The sequence below is a fragment of the Tamandua tetradactyla genome, chromosome 7, assembly GCF_023851605.1.
Source record: "Tamandua tetradactyla isolate mTamTet1 chromosome 7, mTamTet1.pri, whole genome shotgun sequence".
Taxonomy (NCBI): Eukaryota; Metazoa; Chordata; class Mammalia; order Pilosa; family Myrmecophagidae; genus Tamandua; species Tamandua tetradactyla.
In genome coordinates, this window is record NC_135333.1 from 57,638,647 (window position 1) to 57,653,317 (window position 14,671).

Genomic DNA, 14,671 nt, shown 5'->3' on the forward strand with positions numbered 1-14,671 from the left:
AAGAGTAACTAATCTTTTCAGATGAGATTATTAGAGGACTACTGAAGGACTAATAGATAGAAAGGTATATTCTAATTTACATGAGGACTCTATAAGTCTTTAACTACCATTACCATGTAATGGCAGTTACATCTGCAGTTCTCACGTTGAAGAAGACCTGAGAATGTATCCCCAAAAGTGTAAGTTTAAAATATAAGACCGCAATATTTAATTGTGTGATATTAGTCCCACCAAGGGCTCACTAAAAAGTACTGGCCATAAATGTCTTTTATAATTTATCTACATATGGATTGCTTTGGAACTTTAGATTTTCTGTTATATACTTTTAAGTAATTGGGCCAGTATTTGAAAGGATGGTGCCACATTTAAAGTAAAGTATGTTTTCATATATCATGGTTTACCCCTTTGTGAATGAAATAGACATAAGGAAAGAAGACACTCGGACTTTGTATCTCAGTACCAGTTATCCAATTTATTTGAATTTTGTTTTTCTCTATAAAACACAAACTCATTTATTTAGGGTCATTTTTACCTGCTTTCTAGCTTAGAGAAAAATTTGACGACTTCACGTTTTTGAGATTATTGTTCTCTTAAAGTGATCATATGTTAAAATAGCATTCTCATCATTTTACACACTTTTGTAATGGAGTACTGTTTTGTTACATTATTTTGACTCTTGGATTCTTTCCATTTGCATTTGTTTATGCACGATTTCAGGAGGAACACCAAATACTTGAGTTTTGGATAATATTAATAAATTACAGAGGTTTTTTTTAAAAAAGGACAATCCAAATACAAAATTGCATCATATATCATACAGTCAACTATACTGAAAACGATCTAGAAGGAAATGCATCAAAATGTGAATAATGGCTACTTGTGAGCCACTGATTATATATTTTGCATGGACTGTACGGTGCATGAAGATATCTCAATGTAAATAAAAAATTAAAAAATAATGACTACTTCTGTGCCACAGAATTAGATGTGATTTACTTCTTTATGCTTTCCTGTCCCTACAATGAGCCCCGACTACTTTTTTCATCACAAAAAGATATTACCTCTTTTCCCCCTCATCTGATTGCTTCAGGCCTGCCTGTGGGCCTGTGGGGTCTTGTACAGCAGGCATTCATTCATTCATTTATATTCAAAATAATGCTAATTACAGGCTGAATGCCTTATGTCCAATCATTGCTGTACTGGACATGCCTCTCTTTGAGCTTGGTTAAATGATGCTCCCAGTCTGAGGGAGTCCCTGCTTGGTTGTCACTCACCAGACTCACCAGTCACTCAGCAATTTATCAAACTAGATGCATACCGGTTTCACTACTGCCACTCCACCCTCGAAGTGGCTGAGTTTTGCTCACAGCAGGTTTATTCTACATTTCTGCTCTATTATTCTGGAATCTACATACTCTAGCTGCCATGACCTCAAAGCCTCAGTCCATCACTGAAAAACACAGTGGGAGGCAGCTGGAAGCCACTTTGTGCCAGCTGCCTTTCTGGGGCCTCCGTATAGCTTATCTGTGCCCCATCCCCCCAACCCCAACTGCAATATCGCAGAGCAGAGAAAAACTCCTGCTCATTCCCCAGGGGCTTGCTAGGGAACTGGCCTGAGGGAGGTATAATTAATTTACCTCCCCTTACCCCTCCCCTGGGTCCCATTTTTTTTACACAGGAGGAAACCAATTATTAATAGATAAATGATCAAAAGAACAAAGAATAAGGAATTTGGACAAACAGCCCTAAAGCAGCAGAACACTCCCACGCACCCCTAACATTTCACATCTCCTTCTCTTGCCTTTATTTTTTTCTCCTAAGCATTTATCATTACTCAACATTCCACGTGCTTTGTTTGTCTGTTTCTGTTACTGATGCATCCCCACTAACTAGCACTAAGCCTGGCACAAAGCAGGGGCCCCATAAACACTTGTTGACTAGATGGATCAATGTATGATGGCTGTGGGAGTCAGCACAGGCCTGTAAGTTCACAGATGGGCCTACAGTGATCAGACCATAGAAACTGAGGGATTTGAATAAATCAGTCTCTTTAAACAAAACAAAAATGAAGGCTGGGAAGCTTCACTGTATACCCCTGGTATCTCCCATACCTGGGTCTTTCTTCACAGCAATCCCCAACCCTACATTCAGAGCCTACATATCTGTCCCCAGCATGGGTGCCCAAAGCTCTCAAATGGTGTACCAAATGGTGTACTCCATTTCCCAACAGTTGCCCATGATCCTGCAACAATCCTCACCCTTCCCCTACTTGCCTACACCAAAAATCTTCCAACTTACACCTTTTTATTGAATTCTACTAAAAGAAATCCAATAAGAATAATTTGTACTAAGATGTGAATGGCCGTATTTCAACCAGTTGTCAAGTGAATTTTTGCTCTGTCTACTATGAGGAAAACAAAGTTAGCCAAGCCCTACCTCCTTAGAGTTTTTAGAAGAGCTAAGAAATGTGTCACAGAGAGAACCATTACAGAACAATTAAGCACTGAGAGAGGACATTATCAGGAGAGCCAAGTGTGAGCCAAAGACTAGGGTGGTTGCCTCCCAATGCAGGAAGCCAACCATAGGCATCCAGTATGAAGTCAGGGTGACTCTGCCTATTTCCTGGCCAGGAAAACTGGGGAGGGGAGGCCTCCAGACAGCACTCACCTCGCCTATCCTGACTGAATTCATCTGGATTCCAGATAGGTTTTTGTTTGAAGAAATGGTTCCGTGGCCACAACAGATTTGAAAACCATGAGCCAGTCCAGGCCACTGCTTATACAGAAAGTGGTCCCTCTTGAGTCATGCACAAGTTTGTGGCAGCTGGAACTCAGACCAAGGTCTCCTTCCAGTTCACTGTTTTGTTTTGTTTTTAAATGCAATTTTATTGATATACCATATAATCATCCAAATTGCATGATCAGTGGTTCACACTATAATCATCATATAGCTGTGCATTCATCATTACAATCTGTTGTTTCTTTTTATTTAACTTTTTAGTGAAGTGTAACATACAACAGAAAAACGTATGGTTTGATGAGTTATTGCCCAGTGAACACACCTGTATAAACTACCATCTAGCCCAAGAACCAGTCACCAGGAGAACCCCAGAAACCCTCCAACCCCCTTCCAGTCACCACCCCAAATGTAACCAGCTTCTTGACTTCTAACAATAGGGGTTAGTTTGTATGTTTTTGAACTTTTCAGCAACCACACGTTATGTATCCCATGCCAAGGAGTGGAACTGCCGGATCCCAGTGTATGCACATATTCAGCAGACACTAAATATTGCCAAATAGCTTTCCAAAGTGATGATAACAATGTTCACTCGCATATAAGAAAAGCTCTCTACACCACAGCCTCCCTAACACTGGTCTTCTCAGTCTTTTCCTGTTTAAGTCATTCTGGCTAAAGTGGCGGTAAATGGTATCTCACTGTGGCTTCCATTTGTTTTTCCTACATGTTAAGGAGATTGGGTGCCTTTGCATAAGATCATTGACCATTTGGCTATCTTCTTTTAGGACACTGTAAAATAGAAACTGTTTTCCCATGTTAAGATTTTTGAGGGTTTTTTTTTTCTCTCTCACTTCCTTTGTTCCCACAGTGACTTCAAGTTGATTTATTTGTACAGGGGACAAAAGCATTTCCTGGATGAGAGTGTGGGCTCTGGAGCCAGGCTGCCGGGTTCATGTACCAACTCCAGCACCAACCAGCTATAATTCTAGCTAGTGAATTCTCTCAGGGCCCCCAGCTATGCCATTTTTAAAACAGGGATGAGGCTAGTGCTTTATCCCAGGAGGCTGAATGAATTCTAAAAACATTTAGAATAATGCTTAGCATATTATAAGCACTCAATATATGCTGGCTTTTTGTTCTTTCACCTAGCATTCTGTGTACCTGAAAGTGCTACCAACTGCCATGATGAGAAGGAAGGAAACAGGTACAGAGCAAAGCCGAGAGAGCAACACTCACATAATTTTTGGTATTTTACCATCATTTTAACAGAAACTTCATATTTCGTCCTACTCAAAACAGACATTTCCCTCATGCACTAAAACCAAAGAAATAAATTGGTGTTTGAGTAGAGAAGCTGGGGACAATTTAATCTCAACTGAAAAGAGCCAAAAGAAGCTATTCATAGGGCCCACATTCCTTCCACTAAAAAGGACCCCACTGACATGATATCCAGGGATGAGAGTCTCTCGGACGGGCGTGGGAGAGGACCCCCAGGGTTGAGTCTGGCCCTGGTACCATGCAATCAACAATGCCATCCTGACCAAAAGGGGGAAAGAAGTGTAACAAATAAGGTATCAGTGGCTGAAAGAGCTCAAATAGTCAAGAGGCTCCTCTGGAGGTCACACTTATGTATGCTTCAGTTAGACTTTGCTACCTATCATAATTTGCCAAACCCCAACCAAAACCATTCTGCCAATCCTAAAGAATACCTAGGGCATTATATAAGATTCTACAAAGTTTCCACGCACTAAGGTAATTTTCCAAAACCTACAACCTCCAGAAGGGTCCCTGGACCAGATAAGTTTGGAAATGCAGAGGGGCCAGCCCTTCTAGAACATCAACTATTCCATCCCCCATCCCATATTACTGACAGCTCCTTCCAACATGAAAAAGTTAGAATGGGCATAGCCCAAATACCCTTGTGACAATTTGAAAGGATTAGATACCCTAGAAAAGCCAAATTTTAATCCTGATCCATCTTGTGAAAGCAGCCGTTTCTTTTAATCCCTATTCAGTACTGTAAATCAGAAACTTGAATGCATTATCTCTATGAGACGTGACATGACCAACCGTGGGTTGGTCATGTCACCCTTAATCAGAGGGAGGTGTGACTCTACCCATTCCAGATAGCTCTTGATTAGTTTACTGCAATACTTTAAAAGAGGGAACCATTTTGGACAGAGCCATGGGAGAGCCATGAGAACCACAAGAGCCTATGCAGCAAGACATCTTTGGAGATGAAGAAGGAAAATACTCCTGGGGGAGCTTCTTGTTTCATGAAAGAGAAAGCTAGCAGACACTGCCATATTCGCCACGTGCCCTTCCAGTTGAGAGAGAAACCCTGAACTTTATCAGCCTTTCTTGAGTGAAGGTAACTTCTTGTCGGTGCCTTAATTTGGATATTTTTACAGCCTTGCTTTAAATGGGACATTTGCACGGCCCTAGAACTGTAAACTTGACAAATTAATAAATTCTCCCTTTTTAAAAACTGTTTCATTTCTGGAATATTGCTTTCCAGGAGCTAGCAAACTAAAACAACCACTAAAGAGTGGGGACTTTAAAATCTGTTATATAACTATTTGTTAAAATGTACTTGGAAATTTATTGCTTTTTTGTACATGTTATATTTCACAATTAAAAAAAAAAAAAAAAAAAAACACCCCACCTACAGGCATGATCCAACCAAGCCCAAGTTCACAGACTTCTTCTTGCAGAAGGGTAATGCAGAAGCCTCCAGTGCCCTTCTCTGAGAGCCAAAATGTGGCTTATCTCCAATCCCTTCCCTGTCTCCATGCTCCCTCACCCCAAGCTTTAGCTCTTGGTCTGCTCAGCCAGGCCCATCAGCCTGGCTCCACAGAAACAAAAATAAGCCTGACAGCTGGGACTCAGGTCTTGGTTTCCTTGGCCAGGGACTTCAGACAGCTCGCGGCCAACAGGATCCGGGAGGTTGAGCCAGGCCAGCCGGGGCATGGAATCCCTCACCCCACAGAACCTGAAGCTGCATATTCTCTGTCTTAACCATGTGCATGATGTAAGTCAGGCCGGGTGTTGGAAGCATTGTGGGCTTAGACGGGAACTGTGTGTTATTGTTTACTGAAGATGACTTTTCTAGCTTGGGATTAAAAAAAAACAGGTTACATGGCTACAGAGGATAAGGTCAGAGTCTCAGTTTCTCCTGGTAAACAGGCCTAGGTAAGTGAAATGGTGTCAACAGCAGAGTGTGTTCCTAATATGAGAATAATGAATCCCTGGGATCCAATTCCCTATTTTACAGACAAGAAAACTGAGGCTGAGAGATTAGTAAAACAGTGTGGGCTTTGGAGTAAGGTGTGCTCAGTTATTGCTAATGCCATCCTTCACTGTTTAACAAGTCCCTCCAAACTCTTTATCTAATTAGTTACGGAGTTCTATCTTACATATGTCTCTCACATAATTAATATGTTTTTTCCATTCCAACTGTCTCCACACAGATTTAAACCCTAAAACCTAACCCAGGCCACAGATTATCACTTCCCATCTCCCTAACTCCTTGCCATTCTGCATGGTATCAGTGAAGTCTAATCTCCCTGAAACAATATTTGGTTCTATTCTTACCCTGCTCAGAAACCAATTCTGACTCCTTACTTCCTCTAAGACCAGTTTTCATTGAAGATTCTCTACAATGGGGTCTCAAGCAAGCTTCTCCCCATTATTTCCTATCCATTCCAGCCATTGCATCTTTTTCTTCCCCACACATATGCCTTCCTCTTGCATCTCTATAGAGAACTACACCAGAGATCCCTCTCTCCTCCTTTGTCTAATTCCTACCCATCCTCCCTATCAGCATCTCTCCCTTGCTGTACCGAGGAGCTTTTATTTTTTTATTGTGAAAAATAACATATATACAAAAAAAAAGCAAGAAATTTCAAAGCACACCACAACAATTAATTGTAGAACAGATTTCAGAGTTTGGTATGGATTACAATTTCACAATTTTAGGTTTTTTCTTCTAGCTGCTCCAAGACTAAAAGAAATATCAATATAATTATACAGAAATCATACTCATTTGCTAAATACTAACTTCTCTGTTATAACTCCACCTTCTCCTTTGATCTTTCTCCCAATCTTTAGGGGTATTTGGGCTATGCCCATTCTAACTTTTTCAGGTTGGAAAGGGCCATCAATAATATGGGATAGGGGGACAGAACTAGCTGATGTTCTGGAGAGGCTGGCCCCTCTGGATTTCAGGACTTATCTGACCTAGGAACCATCTGGAGATGGTAGGTTTCTAGAAAATAATCATGATATGGAATATCAAATAAAGCCTTAGGTGTTCTTTAGGGTTGCAAGAATGGTTTTAGATGGATTTGGGATATGTACCATTGTCTAACTGAAGCTTACAAAAGAATAGCCTCCAGAGTAGCCTCTCGACTCTATTTGAACTCTCTCAGCAACTGATACCTTCCGCATTATCATTATTCCCCCCCACCCCGTACCCATGAGCTTTTATTTCCTATACTGCATCAAAGACTATGTTGTCTGGTCTGTACACTTGGCTGGTCTCTGTCCCTAGTTCCTGGGAAAACAACCACTGACTCTTTGGAATTCCCTGTGATAGGAATTCTTGGTTCTTCATGGTGAGCCCTAAACCACACCTAGTCTTAGGGCAGAGGCTGGCCCATTAGAAAGACGAACCATGTATTAAGGTCATATCAGCCCACCTTCCCAACTTCTGGGTGGGGAGGAGGACTGCAGATTGAGTACAACCATGTGGACTACGATCACACTTTGTTCTGGCATCCCTAGGCAACTAAGACATCACTAGATATGAGAGTAACAATGAAACAATCTACCTGTGCCTTAGGAAAACCCACATGTGAAGGCTGAACCATCACCATGTCAAAGCATCCCTGTCATTGGAACCCTGGGCCTTTAGCTCCATTTTAAGGTGCTGAAAATCATGCCTCTTGTGTTTAGGGCATAAAGAAGCCCACTGCCACCAACAATGGATCTTGTTATGGGTCTAAGCACTTAGTGTGTGAAGAGTGACAATGCATACAGATGTTCATCCAGGAGAAAGATCTCCCATGTGGATGATGCAGATACAAAAGCAGACAGTCACTCTTCCCACACCCAGTGCCAACCCCTTCTGTGACAAGATGCATCAAACCAGGCCTGCAAATCACATTTTAGGCTTGAGGGAGAGATTTAGAAATTCTATTTTCAAAGAAATTTTTCTGGTCCTTTGTCAGGACCAACACACTCCCATATCACCATGTTTCACATAGAATTAATGTACTTTATATAAATAAATTCTTTGTGAATTGGAAAGCCCCTCATAATTGTATGATGTTGCTACAGTGAGATCAGTGGGGGCTTTTTCAGGCCAGAAAAGGATTAGCAGGGACAGGCTAGAAAATGGTGGGACATGGGGAATGGGAAGCAGTGGTTTCCAAGGCTAACTCTCGTAACCAACACCCGGTTATCAAAAAGTACTATACAGTGAGATGAGCACTCCAAACTCACAGACCTCAACTCTGCACCCAGAAAGTCATCAACTCTGAGGCCTACTATTAAGGAAATCTTGTTTTAAAGAAAGTAGGCCAAAGCTCCTTTTGCTTAGCCCTGACCTGGCTACACAGACTGAAAGAACAACCTTACCCCTCTAATGCTCCCACTTTTTCCCCTGAGGTGAATGAGGGACAAGGAGCTTGTGACTCTTGTGTGAAGACACTTTATAATTACATTAAATGTAAATGGCCCAAACACTGTAATTAAAAGGCACTGTCACATTGGGTAAAAAAGAAAAACAAGCTCAACTATAAGAAATCCACTTTAAATATAAAGACACAGACAGATTAAAAGATGGAAAAAATATATCATGCAAACACTAATAAACAGAAAACTAAGAGTAGCTATATTAATAAGGCAGATTTCAGAATTAAGATTATCAGCAGAGTTAAATAAGGATATTTCATAACAATAATAGATCAATCCATCAAGAAGAAATAATTAATAAGCATTAACAAATGAAATTATCTTTATTAAATTTTAAACTTAATTATTATCATTTATATTTTGGTCTAATCAAGGAGAAAGTCCTCATCTTTACATGCTGCTCCCTTTGCTGGTAAAGCCCTTCCCCATCTTTACCTAGCTGGCACTATTCAGCCTTCACGTCTCAACTCAGAAGATACTTCTTCCAGTTAACTCCCCTGATCCCCCTCTCCTTTGGATAATGGGACCCTCCTATGACCCCCACAGCACTGTGATCTTACTCCATCACAGCAGTCAATGCAGTCTAGTGACTGCACCTGTGCTTATTTTGCTGCCTCCACAGACCATGAGCTTCTTAAGGGCAAGGATTTGTGTTGTTCATCTCTGAATTATGACTATTTAGATTAAACAGTACTAGACATGCAGCAGCTACTTATTTGATGAATGAATGAATGAGAATTTAAGTTCTTTAAAAATTCAAGCCTATTAATACCCACTGAGTCTCAGAATAGAGACAGAGAGAGTTTTTTTTTATTGAAATAGAACTGTGAACAAGAAAAGTCAGAAGAATATGTCTCTGCTCTGCCACTTAGAGGCTCTGTGATCGTGGATGAATCAGCCTCAGTTTCCTCATTTGGAAAGTGGTCAAAAAAATACTGGCTTCACGGAGTTGCACTTTTTAAGTTACGTTGTTTAAATGTGCTTCACAAATGTTAGTTAACATTAGAAACAGTCTGTATTATGAGTCCTGTGCTAAAGCCTGCCAAATCTACGGCAAGGCAAGGAAAAGCATATAACCCAAGTCCACCCAGTACACAATAGTAAAAGAGGAACCACAATGCTGGCTCCCAGCATCCTGGCTTCCCCTGCTCCCCTCTTCAGAGGACTTTGCCCTTCAAGCACATGACACATACCTTATGGGAACAGACTCCACCAAGCAGGGATTTTCCCCCACGGTCTTGATGATAATAGCTGCATGTTCCAGGGAGAGGACGTCACAGCATCTGTTCCTGACATCATGTAGTTTTGGGGCTTCCCTCAATGACTAAGCCTCCAAATGGAACATTACAGGGAAAAAAAAAGTGGGGGGAGGCAGGAGGGACACACAACAGCCTATCTCAAGTCTTCCAACTGCAGAATCTTGGAGCCTAGCCCAGACCCACTGAATCAGAATTTGCATTTTAACAAGATCTCCAGATGACTCATATGCATTAAAGTTTGAGAAGCATTCTATCACCATTTCTTAGAGCGGTGGTATCCAAACTTCTTTGATCACAACTACTACTACTTCCCAATAAGATTTCTTTATCTATAAATAATACACAGTGCTACTATATGGATGTGATATTAATGCTACAGAATTTTCATTAAAAATAGAAATTTAAAACAAAGAGCTAAACACTGAAAGTGCTGTCATGTTTTCTTCCTGCACCAAAGTAATCTTTGGGGACCTAAAGGAGGCCATGAGACAGGTCTCACCTTTTCTGCCACATAAAAGGGGGAGTTCTTCATGTACTGTTTCAGGGTCCCCAGTATCTGGAACCCCCTTCAGCTTTTCTGAAGCACTTTCCATCAGGCTCTCACTCTTCAGCTACACTTAAAACCCAGCTGTTCACTGCTCACTGCTCAAGCCACACAGCAACTGTCTCTGCTCCCACTCGATCACCGCCTCCTCACATACTATGTCAGTTCTAATTTTTCCCTGTTTGCATCATCAATGGCCCCACTAATTCTTAAAAGATGAATGTTTTTAGTCCAGCTTAAATTTATCTTCTCTATTTCATTTATTAGAGGAATAAGAAAGAAAATATAAACCAGGTGAGGGAGGTGAGTGTGGAGGATACATTTCTTTTTCAATGTTAAAGCAATTCGTGTTTGCTCTAATTCCTAGCTCGCCAAACAATCCTAGAAATCCCTCGAGACAAGGTAACCAGTTAAGCTCCAGGTTTTCAAACTGTTTCTAGGCACGCCACCGCCACATGTCTTGGGATCAGTACCTATTTCTGCAGCGCTAGTAAATGGTAAACACAGCTCTTTTGCTTGAAAGCAAAACTGAGGGCTCCTTATTACAGAACCAGAGGGTGGGCTCCTGAAGGCTGCTCCCCCCTCTTCAAAATATGCACAAACAGAAGTCCAGAAGATTCAATACAAAAAAGAATTCCAAAGTGGTACCTACAATTAAGGTTCCTACGTATTGGGAATAGGAAAAATATTCTTTCAGAGAGTAAGCCATATATACTGTCAATATTTCAATCCCCTCAGTATCCTAGACCTAGAACCTAAAAGCTGCTGGGACAGGTTTAAAGAACTGCATATGCAAGAAGGAAAACTTTATGAAAACATAAACCTAGGAGTCAGGCAAAAGTCGGGTCCTTCCTCAGGTTTCAGATGCTTGTGGCTAATTTTGTACACAGAGCTCAGTGACTAGGGTATCACGCCAGGGCAAAAACATTTGGAGGGTACCAAATATTTTAGAATGATATCTTAAAATTCGGCTAATTTGTAAGCCTTCAATTCTGGGTAAACAACTTCCTTCTCCTCCCTGTTTCTCATCCATACCACCCACAACCCACCAGTGAGCAGAAGCCAGTTCCTCCCGATACAGGATCATCCTCAGGCAGTCTGTGGAACAGACACAATGGCCCGAAGTCAAAATCAAAGACCCAAGGGAAAGCAGGAAGGCAGGTGACCTTAGAATTTACTGATGCCTCCCTCCATTGAGATGAGGCCCAGTTTTTTTTTCTTTTACATTTTTTTATTGTAAAATGTAATATACATACAAAGAAAATAAAGAAAAAGCAATGATTTTCAAAGTTCACTTCAAAAGGTAGGGCCAGGGATCTATAATGGGAGTACAGGGTGGTACGACACTGCAACGGGGAGGGGTCGAAGGAAAGGCCAGCAAGAGAAACACAGGGTTCTCCCACCATTTTTAAAAATGCATTTTACTGATTTGACACTTGATGAATTACTGCAACCCTTCAACCGTCTTCCAGAATTTTGAGAAAGATGGTTCTGCCATTTTTTTGCTAGGCCTTCAAAAGTTATGTGGGATAATGCATGCTGGAATGTTTTACCCACCGTCTTGGTCCTCTAGATTTCCAGGCAAAAACTGTACTACTATGCAACAAAAGCTATGATCCAATTTACAGAGGACTAAAAAATAGGAAGCATTTTTGGATAAGTCAGAAGAACGGACGAGAAAGGTGTTTCACCTCTCTAATCCACTAGAAATAACAGTTGCTATCTCTAACTAATCAGTGTTTTTATACTGAAGAATTATCAAAGTACCAAGACAATACTCATGAGTCACAAGAAACTTTGCCTCAGAAAATATTTGCAGGCTCCTCAAGCATTTAATGGCCCCAATTCATCCTAGTTCTAACATGTTAGTGGAGATGACTCTTGGTATGAAGAAATTAAAGGGAAAAGATGGAAGGGGTATTTTAAAAACTTACTGAAAATAACCATATTTTGGAAAGGTTTGGCTCTTTGACCACGGATGGCAGCCTTCGTAATATTGACTGTCTTTGCTTTCTAAAAAGCTTGAGAAAAGTTTCAGTTTGCACAAGAAAATAATGCGTGGACATTAAATGAATGCCACTGCAGGTGGTCTCTAATTTCCACAATTCACTATTTGATGTGGGCATGTAAATATGTACTACATGGTAAATACATGAAAATATATATAAAATTTTGGCTACTATTGCCATTTTACTTTTAACATTTATAATTATATGAGAAAACTGGACCTCAGTGAGCACCAGAAGACAGCCATGACCGATATGGTGACACACTTTCTCTACTTTTCTGAATGGGGCTAACTAGATCATATTTCTCCGACTCCCTGTTTGGAAACATTTTTAAGTGGAACAAAAATTGGCATCCCTACAAATTAGAAGCTGAGAGTTGACAGGTTTTAAGTGGCAGACTAGATAGGTGTCTACTGTGATTGAGGAGCAGGACTGAAGGACTGTTTTACGAGTCACACAGCATTTCCACGAAGGATAAAGTAGCATTATTTCATTTTACAATATGCCCAGATTCCCAGTTATCTTTGTTTCTGTCTAATTTCAGATGAATCACTGATCAAAAATTTTAGGTGATTTAATTATTAAAAACCATTCATTCTCTTTGTGCCATAAATGTACAATTGTCAAAAATGTTAGGGTCACTTCAACTGTTTTAAGCTGTATACTTCTTTATTTTAATTCTGCTTATTTCATGAAAAATATTAATAAATTTCTCAATTAAAAAAATAGTTATAGAGCAGATTTCAGAATTTGTTATGGGTTACTATTCCACTATTTCAGATTTTTCCTTCTAGCTGCTCCAAAACACTGCAGGCTAAAAGAAGTATCAATATAGTGACTCAGAAGTCATATGCATTTATTAAATCCTATTTTCTGTTATAACTACTTCTCCTTCGATCCTTCTCTCAGTGTATAGGGATCTTTGGGCAATGCCCATTTTCAGCTTGAGAAAAGATATTGACACTAAAGGACAGGGGGGATATAATTAGTTGATAATCTTGGAGAGGCTGGTCCCCCTGGGTTTCAGGATTTATCTGGCCTAGGAACCCTGTGTAAGTTACAGGTCCCAGGAAAGTAAACTTAGTGCATTCAACTTTTATAGAGTCTCAGAGCCCTAAGTGCTCTTAAGAGTTAACAGGAGGGCAGGCCACGGTGGCTCAGCAAGTAAGAGTGCTTGCCTACCATGGCCGAGGACCCCGGGGCTTCCCGGGTGCCTGCCCATGTAAAAAAAAAAAAAAAGGGTTAGCAGGAGTTATGTTGATTTGGGTTTGGCAAACCCCAGCAGTGGCAATTAGCAATATCTAGCTGAAGCTTGCATAAGAGTAGCCTTCAGAATAGCCTCTAGTCTCTATCTCATCTCCTAGCCATTAATGCCTTATTTTATTGTTTAATTTTTACTGTCTGTTGATGCTTTATTTTATGACATTTCTTTCCCCTCTTTTGGTCAGGAAGGAGTTGCTGATCCCACAGTAAAAGAGCCAGGCTCATCCCAGGCAGTCAGGTCCTATGTTGTTAGGGAGACTTTCACCCCTGAATGCCATGTCCCACGCAGGGGGAAGGCAATAATTTCCCTTGTTAAGTTGGGCTTCGAGAAAGAGAGGTATGGCCCAGTTTTGAGCTGCTGTTTCCTTTCCCCTCCCTAAAAGTAGGATCCAGTTCTGCTTATAGCTCCCAGAGACACTATTACAAGCAAGAGAGTGAGAAAATACAGGAAAATGGCTCTTCCCCAGGGGCATCTACTACCCCAGCACTTTCATCCTGGAAGTGAAGGGGGACTGTGTTAAGTAACCTTGTGGAGGAGGAATGAGAGGGTATTCGACCAAGGACTGTTCTCCTGTTTGGAAGTTTCTTGGATACTGAGACTACCTGAGCACTGGAAACTACCTGAGACACCCAGGTTTCAAAGAGAGAAAAGGTTTGTTACTAGGCATACAGCAGGAGATCAGACAGCCTATCGGTCCAAAACCTGTCTCCCCCAACCACAGTAATTCTGATAGCTGCCCACCAATTTTGGTTAGAGCCAGTCTCAGTTATCAAGCTAACTTTGGCCTTGGGTAGATAGACCTAAGAGCCTTCATTAATAAACATTAAGGGGCTGTCTTTAATGACCATAAACTCTAAAGTCAGAAAACTGGTTAAATGATTAAAAGTGAAGGTTAGTCACAAGTTTTTACTGTCACCTGGGCACAAGATAAAAGCTATTCAATCATTATCAGAGATCAAGGCAGCTGAATTACAATTAGATAGTTGAGGTTATTTCCTTTTCTACTCCAATGCAGCAGAAAGCAAAAAAGAGTATCTATACAATGATTCAGTCATCAAAATCACCCCTTAAATCCTAATTTCCCAGTTACATAATAAAAATGTCAGATTAATAAAATATAAGGACCAGTAAGTACTGGGAAAGATGGACAGCAATTGGATAC

The 14,671-nt window shown here is 40.7% G+C and overlaps 1 protein-coding gene across 2 annotated transcripts in view; it reads right to left on the reverse strand.

The window, feature by feature from the left end:
* The window catches only part of PFKFB3 (6-phosphofructo-2-kinase/fructose-2,6-biphosphatase 3), a 99,777-nt gene that overhangs the window by 65,788 nt on the left and 19,318 nt on the right, over positions 1–14,671 (reverse strand). The gene's annotated exons all lie outside the window — the stretch shown is intronic.